Here is a 12,408-nt window from a genome sequence, read left to right on the forward strand (position 1 = left end):
AAGGGCACCTTCTCTTCTGTCTCCTGTCTCTGGTGTCTGTAGGAGCTGGCGTTCTCTGCAGCGGCCATGAGGAGCTGGTGGGAGGAGCTGATTGGCCAGCAGGCTCGGCGTGTTTACTCTTATTTGTTTTCAGTGCTCCTTCTCGGCGTGCCTTTAGTATTTGTATTTGTGCTCATGCTGCACAATTACTACTGACCAGCTTTGTTTCTCTGCCTGACGTGAAGTCAATTTTAGTTCAGCCCCTGCAGTTGAGTCCCCGGGCAACATGCACATATGTATTATGTTACCCATGTATGCACTTTCCTTTTAAAAACGTGGATTAGGGGAAATTGTAGGCAAGGAGAGCTGTGTGTATTAAATCAATAGCTTTTTGAATCACATGTAATATAATTTAAATATACTCACTTTAAGGTTGCCAAAGCCTATGTTGTCTGAGCCCAGTTAATTTACATCTTCGATTTAGTCAAGGAGTAGAACCTGCCAGATCAGAATGCTGTATTCTATGCACCCAACAGGGTGGAAGACATTATTTTGTTTGTGTTAGTTCAAACAGCTGGTCATTAATGCAGTCCCCATTTCTAGAGTGAAATGCTGGTGGACATGAATGGCTGTCTGATTAATGCTGCCCCTCGGAGGGTCCTTCACCCAGCCATGCTCGTGCAGAATAATGTAGCATGATGTGATTGCACTCTAACAGGATAGTATGTCATTGTGTCACCAAGCAATTGAGGTTATTATGGGGCAGGGCAGACAGACGGGACAGTGGGGTTACTAGACCGTAGCATTTTTAGAAATACAGGCCTGACCTACTTAGAGTTATTCTGGCAGGCAGCTGCACGGTACATAAAGTCTCCTGATAGGCTGAGGCTGTTGCTAGGGGGAATTAGCATGAATTTTTCCACACAGAGACTCAGCGACTGAATGATAAAAGCTGACTGGAATTAAAGAGATTTGGTTTAGCATTGTACAGATTGATCTGCCTAAGTTTTTTTCTTTCTCAAGTGCAGAGAAAGAGTGCAAAAAATGGAAATTTTTTGTTTGTTTGTCTCGATTTGTTCTTTGACCTTCTTCTTCTCATTCTTCTGCCCTTCATCCCCAAGAGCCAGGAGGGCAGGAGAGCAGAGCAGTTATGAAATTTTGGTTAATCTCTTACTGTTGGGGTCATTGAAACCATGATGCAAATGGCAAGATATTTAGGCTTCAGGACTGCTGGGCGTGCCTAGCAGAAGGGCAGATGGTTTTTTTGGTCCCCTGTGTAGCAAGCTGTTTTGGAGTTGGGCATGCATCTTTTATATACTGTATATTTTATACACCCTTTTCCCTTTTGGGCTTGAACAAAACATTTACATAAATTCTTTTCTATCCAAACAGATTGAAGCTTGCAATTGCTGGCTTGTCTAAAATAAGAAAGACAAGATTCCCAATTTAGAATATATATATATATATATATATATATATATATATATAATTTTTTATTACAAAAATATTTTTCTGGGATATTTTTGTCTTTTGAAAAGCCCAGTTTGGTGTTTATATTCAGGGACAGAATTCAACTGCCCCTACCTCACCCTTTTTGTTTCCCAGTGTACATAAAGCACTGTTTTTTTGTTTTATTTTGTTTTGCTTTGTTTTGCTTTTTTACTCTGCATAAGAAAGTGTAGCTGCAGGATCCAGTCTGGAGACTGTTTTTCCATGTTGCTGACACAGGCACTGAGTAGAGAGAGAGCTCATATAATCAATTTTACAACATGACCCACTTTCCCTCCCCAGCATTCCCAAGTGTCTGCAGTTTTAATAGATCTTTACAAGAAGAGGATTTTTAATAGATCATTTTAAAATAATCTGAAAGTCCATCAGGAGAAAAATTAAAGCAATGCGTATTCAAGAATACTTTAAGTTTTTTTTTCTCATCTTAATTATATGCTATCTGTGGTGTTTGTGCTGAAAGTAGTTATTATCCTGTTATTTTTATTTGAAATTAATTTTCAGTAAGAAAGTACTATGAGTTCACAAGTAAACAAGGAGCTGAGGTACATAAGTACTGGAGAGGAAAAAGAAAAGAATGCTCTCAGCCTGTCTCACTGGACATGTGTAAAGAAGCAAGAAGATATTTATCTGTGGGTTTTTTCATTTAGGTTTTAAAGGTATTTAGAACCATGTAGATACAAACACTATAGTGGAAACAAAGCAAAAATAATTTAGTGGTATCTAACCCAGAAAGCCATTGATCATCCTCTTTAAAAAAAAATTTCACTGAATGTTGTTTCCATTTGAGTATTTTAGCATGTAAAGACAGCTTAGTAAAGAGAATGCTGTGAGGATGAATTGCGCCCTCACTAGCTAGGAGTGTCCCCACAACAGCATTCATCATGAGGAGCTCCAAACACTAAACCATCTTTCATAATTGAATAAAAGGTCAATTTATTTTTATGACTATAAAATATCCTTGCGTGCTCTTCCTTACAAAGTGATACATTTTTTTTTCAAAATTGTTTTATCAAGTGAATATTTTTGGCTTTTCTTCCATCATAACTCACTTTGCCTAAGTTGCAGTAAAGGTACTTAAATATTTAAGTGCAAGGATATAGAAATAAAAAGTCAACTTTAAAACCCCTAAATAAGGACATATTTTAAATTAATGCTCCTTAATGCACAGATGCCTAATTTATGGAATCTATAGCCTGTGTCCAGGTATACATAATACTCACAGTAAATGTTTGTTTGTTTAATAAAAAAATGAATTGGCCATATTGGATTGTTCAGTATAATTTTACTTGGATGTTTACATTGTTAAAATTTTTTTCCTTACTTTGGTTTTCAATCATTACTAAAGAGGTAAGCATTTGGTGTGCCAACAAAAACAAAGAGAACATAGTTTTGAATGTAATTTATGTTTACTTAACTTCAGTTAAACTTAACGTCTAACATTCACTTAGTGTGTGTCGATAGTGTTCGCTTCGTCCACTGCCATTGATTGGACAGCCAAAGGAACAAGCACCCGCACTCATTACATTGATTATTTATTAGGTGAGCATTTCTTTCTGCTCACACATGAAGCTAGCTTTTCCAGTTATAAGACCCAACATAAAGCAATGAAGTTTGGGGGAATTAGAAGTTGGTTCTTGGGGTCACTGAGTTCTGTTAGGATCCAAATAAAATATCTCCCTCAAATATCCTGTCCAAACTCTGATGTCACCTAATCCCTGTACCTTGGAAAGAGGCCTGGTGGCTTTAGTTCCTATTGCTTAGAGGCAGTCAGCCCTTCTGATCTCACCAAGCAGCTGCAGCTCTTTTAAACCATCTCAGCACTATTGAAGAACCAACAGTAAGTCAGACTGTGTCTTTGTGAAGTCATGCTAGCATACGGTAGCCCAGAGATTTTCAGCATCGTTATTTAAATAGCTAATAGTGTTTCAATGATCTTTAAGTGCCCAAACTGTGATAGCTGAGATCCTGTCTGCGCCTTAGCCTGAAACCGGCCTGCCTTCCTTTTTACTGCTTTCTCTTTTTAGCTCAGCATTACATGCTGGTCACTTAGCCCTTTCTCCCAAATCTCTCATCTTTCTTTTGTCCATGTGGTAGGTGCAGAGAAGTTGGTTGATTGATGAATGGATGAGCAGAATAATGATTATCCAGCTGGTTAAAAATGAATATATTGACAGCTGTTCAGAAGGAAAAAAAAATCATAAATATACAATGCAGTTGGCTATATGTGGACATATTTAGTGATGAAGATCTGAGTAGTTAGGTTTTATGGGCTCCCTGATCTCTATGCAATTACTCAACTTGCCTGATATAGCTAAAAGGCAGTAATAGACAGTATATAAGCGAAGGAGCCTGACTGTCTTAAAATAAAACTTTATTTATAGAACAAGCAATGGGCCAGATTTGGCCTATGCACTACAGACACAGGTATATTGTTATCTATGGTAGATTAAAGATACGACTTAAGCATGACATACATACTCCTTAATATAGTTTTGATTTTTTTTTTTTTTGTTACTGTAGCTGTCTTCAGACACACCAGAAGAGGGCATCGGATCCCATTACAGATGGTTGTGAACCACCATGTGGTTACTGAGAGTTGAATTCAGTACATCTGGAAGAGCAGTCGGTGCTCTTAACTTCTGAACCATCTCTCCAGGCTCTCCTTAGTATATTTTTAAAAGGAGAAAGATTTGACCAAAACCAAAAAATAAGAAAAGAATCAAGATCAGTGTTGATTCTTAGTGGTAACAGGACTGAGATGCAACAATTTATGTTGAAACTCAAGGATTAAAGTAAGTAAACCCAATTACTCTTTTTAAAGAGAATATTGTTCAAGAAGTAAGAAGAAATAGACATTTTTTTTTATCTTGCAAAATTACTCCTCTGGTGTTGGTTGCCTGGCGGAAAGAGAGACCTTATATTCTGTATTTTAAGAGCTGGAGGGAAATCCAAAACATGACACAGAATGACTTTGCAAGGGTCTGGAGAGATTGCTCAGTGGATGCTATCTAGAGACAGCATGTGGCAGGATTTTTCCTGTCCAGTTACATTAAAATATTAGTGCAGCAGGAGGCCTGCGATTGGAGATAGAAAAGGAAGGTGGAACTAAGAGTTGGAGAGAGGGAGAGCCTCTCAGGTGGGAGAGGAGAAGGAACCAAGGTGGAGCCAGAAGACGATTCAGATTCCACGTGGCTTTAAATAGCCATGGATAGATATAACATAATATAATATAATATAATATAATATAATATAATATTAGAATAATTGGAGTAACTTGTCTAATCTTGGTAGGCATCTTATACTATTATCAACTGGCCCTCAATTTAGTGTGTGGGCATCTTATGTATTAAGAATTTATTGATAGCTGGAGAGATGGCTCAGCAGTTAAGAGCACTGACAGCTCTTCCAGAGGTCCTGAGTTCAATTCCCAGCAACCACATGGTGGCTCACTACCATCTGTAATGGGATCTGATGCCCTCTTCTGGTGTGTCTGAAGACAGTGACAGTGTACTCATATACATAAAATAAACAACTTAAAAAAATTTGTTGATATATAAATCTGGTTAACTATAAGCTTCTAGAGTTTTGTTTTACTGGATTACTGGGAGGTGGGACCACCGACCACAGGAGGGTTATGGTTGTGAAGGAACTAGCAGCTCCAGAGACAAGCAAACCAAAGAGAGACAGAGGTAGTGGGACCATACCAGGGCAGCGGAGTTGACGGGCAGACAGCTGGCGGCAGTAGTGTGAGAAGCCTGTCGGTCCATTTTTCATTATTTCTTGCATCAGTAACACCCATGTAGGACAGCATGTAACTGGTTGTAATTCTATTCTGAAGATCTGACTACCTTCTTCAGGACACCCTTGGCAGCAGCTTTACACATGTGCACGTGCGCACACACACGTACACCCACACGCATACCACATAATTGAAAATAAAATCAGCCACATATTGCTCTTTGTGTACTACTGTTTAATCACTATAAATACTGTATTAGACTAACTGGCCCTTATCTTTAGAGGTATGTGTTCTAAAGACCCCAGTGATACCTGAAACCACAGGATATGCAGAGGTTGATCTACGCTGCACTTTCCACTAAAGTTTTCTATCAGCATACAGATGTACTAAAGCTTCATCTATAAATCTGGCATCATAAGAAATTAGCAGCAAAAATTCCTGATAAGATACAATAATTTAAATAATGAACTGAAATAGAAATTACTTAAAACATGATTTCTTTGTGTGTGTCTGGTATATGTGGATAACATATGCACATCTGTATGCGAAGGCCAGAGGTTGATGTGAACTGTCTTTCTTTCTTTTTCTCCACTTTATTTTGCAGAGATTAGATCTCTCACCAAACTTGGAGCTCACCAGCTCCCTCATTGGCCAGGAAGCTCTAGGGATCCTCCTGTCTTTGCCTCCTTATGGCTAGGAGCACAGTTCTGTAATCTATGTGCCCCCATGGCCAGCTTTTCATGTGGATTATGGATCCATGCTCAGGTCCTCATGTTTGTGAGGCAAGCATGAGTTTGGTTCTAACAAGCCTGCAAACCCATGACTCTAAGTTTCTGTAATTTCTGTTTGGCATATTAAGACTTCAATTTATCATGAAACTTTGGCTATTTTAACCATCACAGTCAGATCTGTTCTTTCTCTCACATCTTTGTCCTTCTTATAGTAGGTAGCAATTACCTTGAAGGATGCAGTATTTGGGTTCTACATCTTCAACTTTCTTGCTCTATTTAAGCCCCTCTCTGGCGTTCGATCCCATTTGTGATGTTTATGTTGGTCTGACATGTTTGTAGATGACATTAGAGGCCGTAAACAGGATGGAGGTCAAGACATTGGTCTGGGCATTAGGAGACCCTGTGTTTAAATCTGTATTCTGTACCCATGAGTTGTGGGAATTGAGATACTTTAAGGTGTTTCCCTAAGCTTGAACATCCTCTTTTATAACCTAAGGATAATGATAGTCACTACAAAGGTTTCATGAGCATGAGAACATGAATCAAGCTGTCTGGCCTCTTGTGAGTCAGTAGTCAGTAACATCTGGTGGCTGTTGCTTTTGGTGCAACTCTTGCTCTTACAACTGTGAATGATTCTGCTTCCAAGCAAGTGTGTGATCTGATACTAGGCTCTGAGATCTTGGTGGGATCTTTAGGGCCTTGCCCTTTAATGGGAGGGTCATCTAGAGTATTTATTTTGTAAAGTCAGATTATCAGGAATAACAACCAGAAGAAAGCACACACAGAACCAGGGTAAACACAGAGGTATCCAGTATCCTGAAAGGAATTGTGTGCTTATCCTCACTGCTATCCTCTGAGTTTTTAAAAGTTGACATGGATTTTAGTTAATTCTCTTCAAAGAATGCCCTAAACACATGGTTTCCCCTCCCCACTTCTCTTTTTCTGTCTGCTTGTAAAGCCAAAGACAGATGGAAACAAAAAAGGGGCCACCCATTCTATTGCCCTAAGGCTATACTTTCATTATTTTCAAATAATGCTTCAGGCTTACCTCCTCCAGAAAACCTAGCCTGTTCCAGTGGCTTTGGAGGAACAGGGATCTGTGAGCATCCTTCAGTCTTGAACTGATTTTGTGCCTGATGACTTTAAAAAAAAAAAAAAAAAAGGCAGTTGCTGCCAGTCAATCACCTGACTTCTCTTTGTGCTCAGACCTGCTTCCTTTGAATCCTTTATAGCACCCAAATGTAGCTTAAGCTGGCCTGACAACAGAACTCCTGTAAAAGTGTGTTCACCTCTATGAGACTAAACATACCTCAGGCTAGAAAACTGTCTTTCTCTAATACCCGAAGGAGCCATCTGTGTGTTCTTTGTGCTCAAATAGTTGTGAAATTAATGGCTGCCATAGATTTGCCCATTCTGCCTGTATATCCTAATCATTCATGTTACACATGTCACTTGGACTTTTGCTAAACTATTAATAGTGAATATAAATTAATGATGAGATTGAATCTATCCCAGCAGTCAGAGAAAATGACTTAAAGAGACAGGGGCCTATCCTTAGTTAACTGAGACAATATACCATTTCAGTGCCTTTCCCAGAGATCAGAAGCTACTCATTCTACACTTTTATTTAGACAAGCTTGCTGCATGGAGGTGAAAAGGAGGAAGAAAGGTAACAAAAATATTGTTCTAAATGCAGAAATAATCATTATTGTTTTGTGGGAGTTTCAAAAATTCATGAATTCCTAAATATGTCTCTTATTCTGAGTGAGAAATTCTCTGTTGAAAAGCTTATTTAATGAAAAATGTTCTGGAAACAGTTGAATTTGATACTTGGTATTTTAGCTCGTCTTTATATTTTTTTCTTAATAGAAAGAAATCCTTTGGTTATCTAAGAGAAATGCTAGAAAAATGTTGCTTTGATGGCTTTTGAGGCCCTTTCTTCCCAGTGAGGCTAAGAGCATTCATAGCAGAGGTGTGGCAGCAGGAGGGGTGGGGGTGCAGCTGAATGTCTCTGGTCTCCCTGGGGCTTTTTCCTTGCTATTGCCAGTGGCTACAAATGGCCACCAACCCCAGGGAAGTGAATGGAACAGCATGTGAGCCAAAGCCTCTTTGTACTTACTGCCAATTGCTAGGTGTGATTGAATATTTTGAAAGAAGCCAATAAGTAGAAATGGGCATTTAGCTCGTGCCTTTTAGAAACGATCCTTTTCCCTCTTTTTCCCTCCTTTTCAAATATATTTGATGCCATGGCTTTGGACTCTGCCTACCTCTCTTATTATCTAGGCTATTCATCCATCCTATAATAGACACATGGTAAGTACCAGGTGGATGACATTGGGCTTAGCATGTGTTTTCTCCTCTAACTGCTATAGATTCCTGTGTTTTGTCCTTGTTCTGTTACCAGGAGGCCCTGCTTCCTCTGACTTTCCAGGCCACAGTCATTAAAGTTCACAGCACAGAGGCCCCTTGGTTTCGGGATCCAGTTACAAGCATGAAGAATGCCAGCATTGTTTTGCAAGAATGGCTGCTGGCACCTTGAACATTACTGTGTTCTCAGGGTAAAAGATATGTGTAAATTTGCAGTGTTTTAATTTTAAGGGCTCTTTTTACACCTGCTTATTGGAAGAACATTCCACAGAGCTTTGCATGTCCTGTTGTTTCAGCAGAAAACACAGTAGTAGCTGGAGTGGTGTGCAGTGATCATTAATCTTTACTAGAGTCAGTGGACTCTTAATTAAGGAGATATGAAGCTGTGTGTTTTTTGTTTTTTTTCTTTCTTCTTCATAACAGGCACAAATCATAAGACAGAGGAGCCTCATAGAAAAATATTGATAATTTACAGCCAATTCAAATGAGAGTGAGCAAACAGTTTTGAACGAGTGTGCTTTCTCTTGGCCTGTTCTCCACCACATTAGGATTTGGGGCTGGAGGTTGGTGGTCCTGATGAGTACTCATTGAGGCAAACAGAACCCACCGCTTTTCCAGAAATCCCTTTGGAATTCCTCTCAAGCACCTGTACGGAAAGAATGGTAGGTGTGGTAAAGGCCTGTCCTTTCATAGCTTGCTTTTTGTAAAATCAGTGTTTGACACTGTAAGCTTGAGTTGCTGTATTATATACCCAATCCATAAAAAGAGAAACAACTTCATTCACTTAAAACACTATAAGACCCTTAAAAATTAGTATTTTCATAGGTATCATAGCTGGGTAGGTGGTGCAGTACCCAAGTAAATACTCAAATTGATCCTGGCAGTAGTGACATTCCTCACTACCTGCCCCAATATTCTGGGTTCCTGAATGAAAGACACACACACACACACACACACACACACACACACACACTTTCTATTTTGATATGCCTAAATCAGCTCAATGGCTGAGTCACTTCCTAACCTCCACATTCCTAATCCACCTCCCTTCGATATTCTCAAGTTGTTACTTACTAAAATCTATACTCCATCTTTGCTGCGCTGGACTCAGTCAAGCAGCCCTCTTGGGCCACTGTCCCCTAAGCTCCTACATGGTGGCTATGCTGCCTGTCCCAAACTTTCTCAGGTGTAACATCTCCCCTTTTCTTCTCCTGGCATGGCATATCTTCTTCTATCCTTTCTCTCTGTCCCTAGCCCAGGAATTCTATAAGTCCTAACCCTGTTTGCCCTGCCCAACCATTGGATGTTGGCATCTATATTTACCAACCAGAACCAACTGGGTGCAGGGTCCCTCAGTGTTTTATGTGGGGACATGTAGGTTCTCATGCTAATAGACTTGGGGACCCAAATTAACATAATCCAAACAGCATTAGACCAAACCTACTACAGGTAGGACTGTTGGTTGCCTTTCTTCTGATACCATAAACTCCAGCCCTCACACGGGGACACTTACATTAATTTCAGCTCAAAGACTGCTGGGCCCTATTTCTGAAGTTCATGGTGTATGACTTTCCAACTCTTGGCAATGAAAAAGTCTGTGCATTTTGGAAGTCTCTTTGACAACTTTGGCCAGCAACTCAAATAAAAGTTTCTCATCTCTGTTATTGGGGTTTTGTTAGTTGCTTTTTGGCTCTTGGGAAGAAGGTTATCAGGCAAGATGAAAAAAGTTCATTAAAACTGTGTATTTGTGTTTATGGACATGCCAAATTGAACAGAGAAAGGACTATGAGGCCTCAACCCTACACAAAGAACTATATAGCCAATTCAGAAAGCTGAGAACAGAAGTGGTCTTCCTTAGGGAGAGAGGACATCAACTGGTTGTCCATGCCATGAAAACATACATACAAGTAAAATTATGCAGATTGAATAGGTTATGTTTAGAAATACATGTGTATTTACTTATAATCATTGAGTAATAATTAGTATATAAAGGGGTTACAAATTTTAAGGAGAATAGGGAGGGTTATTTGCAAGTGTTTGGAATAAAAAAAAGAAAGAATTAATAAAATTAAATTATAATCTCTAAATACACACACACACACACACACACACACACACACACACACACACACAAAACCTTTAAAAAATGATTAGTATTTTCCCAGAGTAGCTCAGTTGTGCAAAGAAAGGTCCAGAATAGATGCAATTTACATCTACATTTCTTTGTTTTCCTCTTTTATCCTTCCTTCCTTCCTTCCTTCCTTCCTTCCTTCCTTCCTTCCTTCCTTCCTTCCTTCCTTCCGTCTATCTGTATTTTAAATTTGGTACTGAATACTAGTGGTTTATAGTGAGGATCTGGCTTAAAATGTCCACATTGCATCTGCCTTCAGGCCATTCCATACTTATGTAAAGAACATGGACAAACAATCGCTGTGCTCTTCCCTGAGGAAGAACACCTCTCCCATTCCCAGCTTTCCTCAGTTGCCTATAGTTCTTTAGGGTTTCTTGCACTTGCCTCACCAACAACTTGAAAGAGGGTTTCTTATACAAGGTACTGGGTTTTTTTTTTTTTTTTTTTTGATAGTCTATGGCTCTTGAGGGATAAGTATTACATGTGATATTAGATAAATAATATGATTACCTTTTCAAATATATTTAATGGTAATTTCCCCTCCTCCCCCCCTCCTTCTGTAGTGTTCCTCCTCTTTCCCCCATTAAAGACCCACCTGTTCTTTCCATTTCGCTCTTCACCTATATCTTGCATTACCCTTTCTAGATCTCCTTTCAAGGCCTCCATGGTCCCTTTTTACTTTCCTAGTTTCTGAAGTTATTCACATCTGAGGATTTGGGGCTAGGAATGGTAGATGAGAGAGAACATGCAACATTTATTTTTCTAGGTTTGGGCTACCTACTTTTCAGGTTCATTGATTTACCTAAAAATTTTGTGATTTCATTTTTTATTTTTGACATTTGAATAATATTCCATTTTATACATGTACCATGTTTTGGTTATTCATCCATCAGTTAAAGGACATTTAGGGTGTTTCATTTTCCTTGCTATTGTGAGTAGAGTGGCAATGAACATGGGATCCTATATTTTTTTTAGATCCTATATTTTTGAAGCTGTGTCTAAAGTCTCCCTTTACTCAGTCATGGCCTATGGAGTGTCATGAATGTAGGAAGGATTTCCAAGTGGACTAATGACATCACAGTTGAAGTTATATAATGAAGATCATTCATGAAGAAATTACCCTGCAAATAGTTCCCATATGAAAAGAGAGAGGAAGAGTCCCAAGTGTTGGAATCTACCAGACATCTCTGTACTTTGGTTTCTAGAATATCATATTGGATATGCTTATCTTGAACTTCTATTTATATTAGGGGATTTGGATGAAAACAAAAATGTAAACACATAACAAACTTCCAAAAACAGTATAGCAGTACTAGACGACATGTCTAATGCTGTATCCATTTGCCTTATCCAGGCTACTGGCTGCTGAGGACTGTAAATGTATTGGCTACTGGCTACTGTATACTGGAATACTGTATACTGGAAATATGGCTGTATAAATGGGATACTCTGTAAGGATAAAATGCTCTTTAGACTCTAACAACTTACTGTGATGGAAGTGTGAAATAATATAGTTCATCAAGTTAAATATTAATAATGGTATTAAAAGAGGTGAATGGTACATTAGTAATTTTGGTACATTTAAAGTTATAATTTTTAAAATTAATATTTGTTTTATTCATATTTATTTTATTTTGAGATGGAATCTTGTAGGAGGAGCTAAGGTGGGAGGAGCAAAGAGAGGAAGAGGAGGAGGAAGGAGAGGAAGAGGAGAATGAAGAGGAGGACCTAGGGGAGAGACGAGATGAGAGAGAGGGACATGGAGGCTGATGTTTGCTTGTCTGTAGCAGTCAAAGGTAGTTGGTATATCTAGGTTGGATATTGGGTTACACCTCTGAGTGTAAGGGCATCTTGTTATTGATTATTACTAAATATATAAGCCTTTGGATAATTTAAGCATTAGAGTCTTATTTTCTTACTGGGCCCAAGTGATTGGTGGGATGGTCTGGGCA

At 38.9% G+C, this 12,408-nt stretch overlaps 1 protein-coding gene across 4 annotated transcripts in view; it reads left to right on the top strand.

The window, feature by feature from the left end:
• Nucleotides 1–1,511: 1,511 nt before the first annotated feature.
• LOC117713356 (prolactin-5A1-like) overlaps nt 1,512–12,408 on the top strand; it is a 52,468-nt gene continuing 41,571 nt past the window's right edge. The window contains exons 1-2 of one of the 4 annotated variants that reach the window (XM_076939221.1): nt 1,512–3,325; nt 8,749–8,987. The gene's annotated coding sequence lies outside the window, so the exon portion shown is untranslated. Of the gene's footprint in view, nt 3,326–4,788; nt 8,988–12,408 lie in introns of those variants that run through there. The other 3 variants (XM_076939222.1, XM_076939219.1, XM_076939220.1) reach the window with 3 other exon arrangements.

Source organism: Arvicanthis niloticus, chromosome 8 (genome assembly GCF_011762505.2).
Source record: "Arvicanthis niloticus isolate mArvNil1 chromosome 8, mArvNil1.pat.X, whole genome shotgun sequence".
In the NCBI taxonomy this organism is placed as follows: domain Eukaryota; kingdom Metazoa; phylum Chordata; class Mammalia; order Rodentia; family Muridae; genus Arvicanthis; species Arvicanthis niloticus.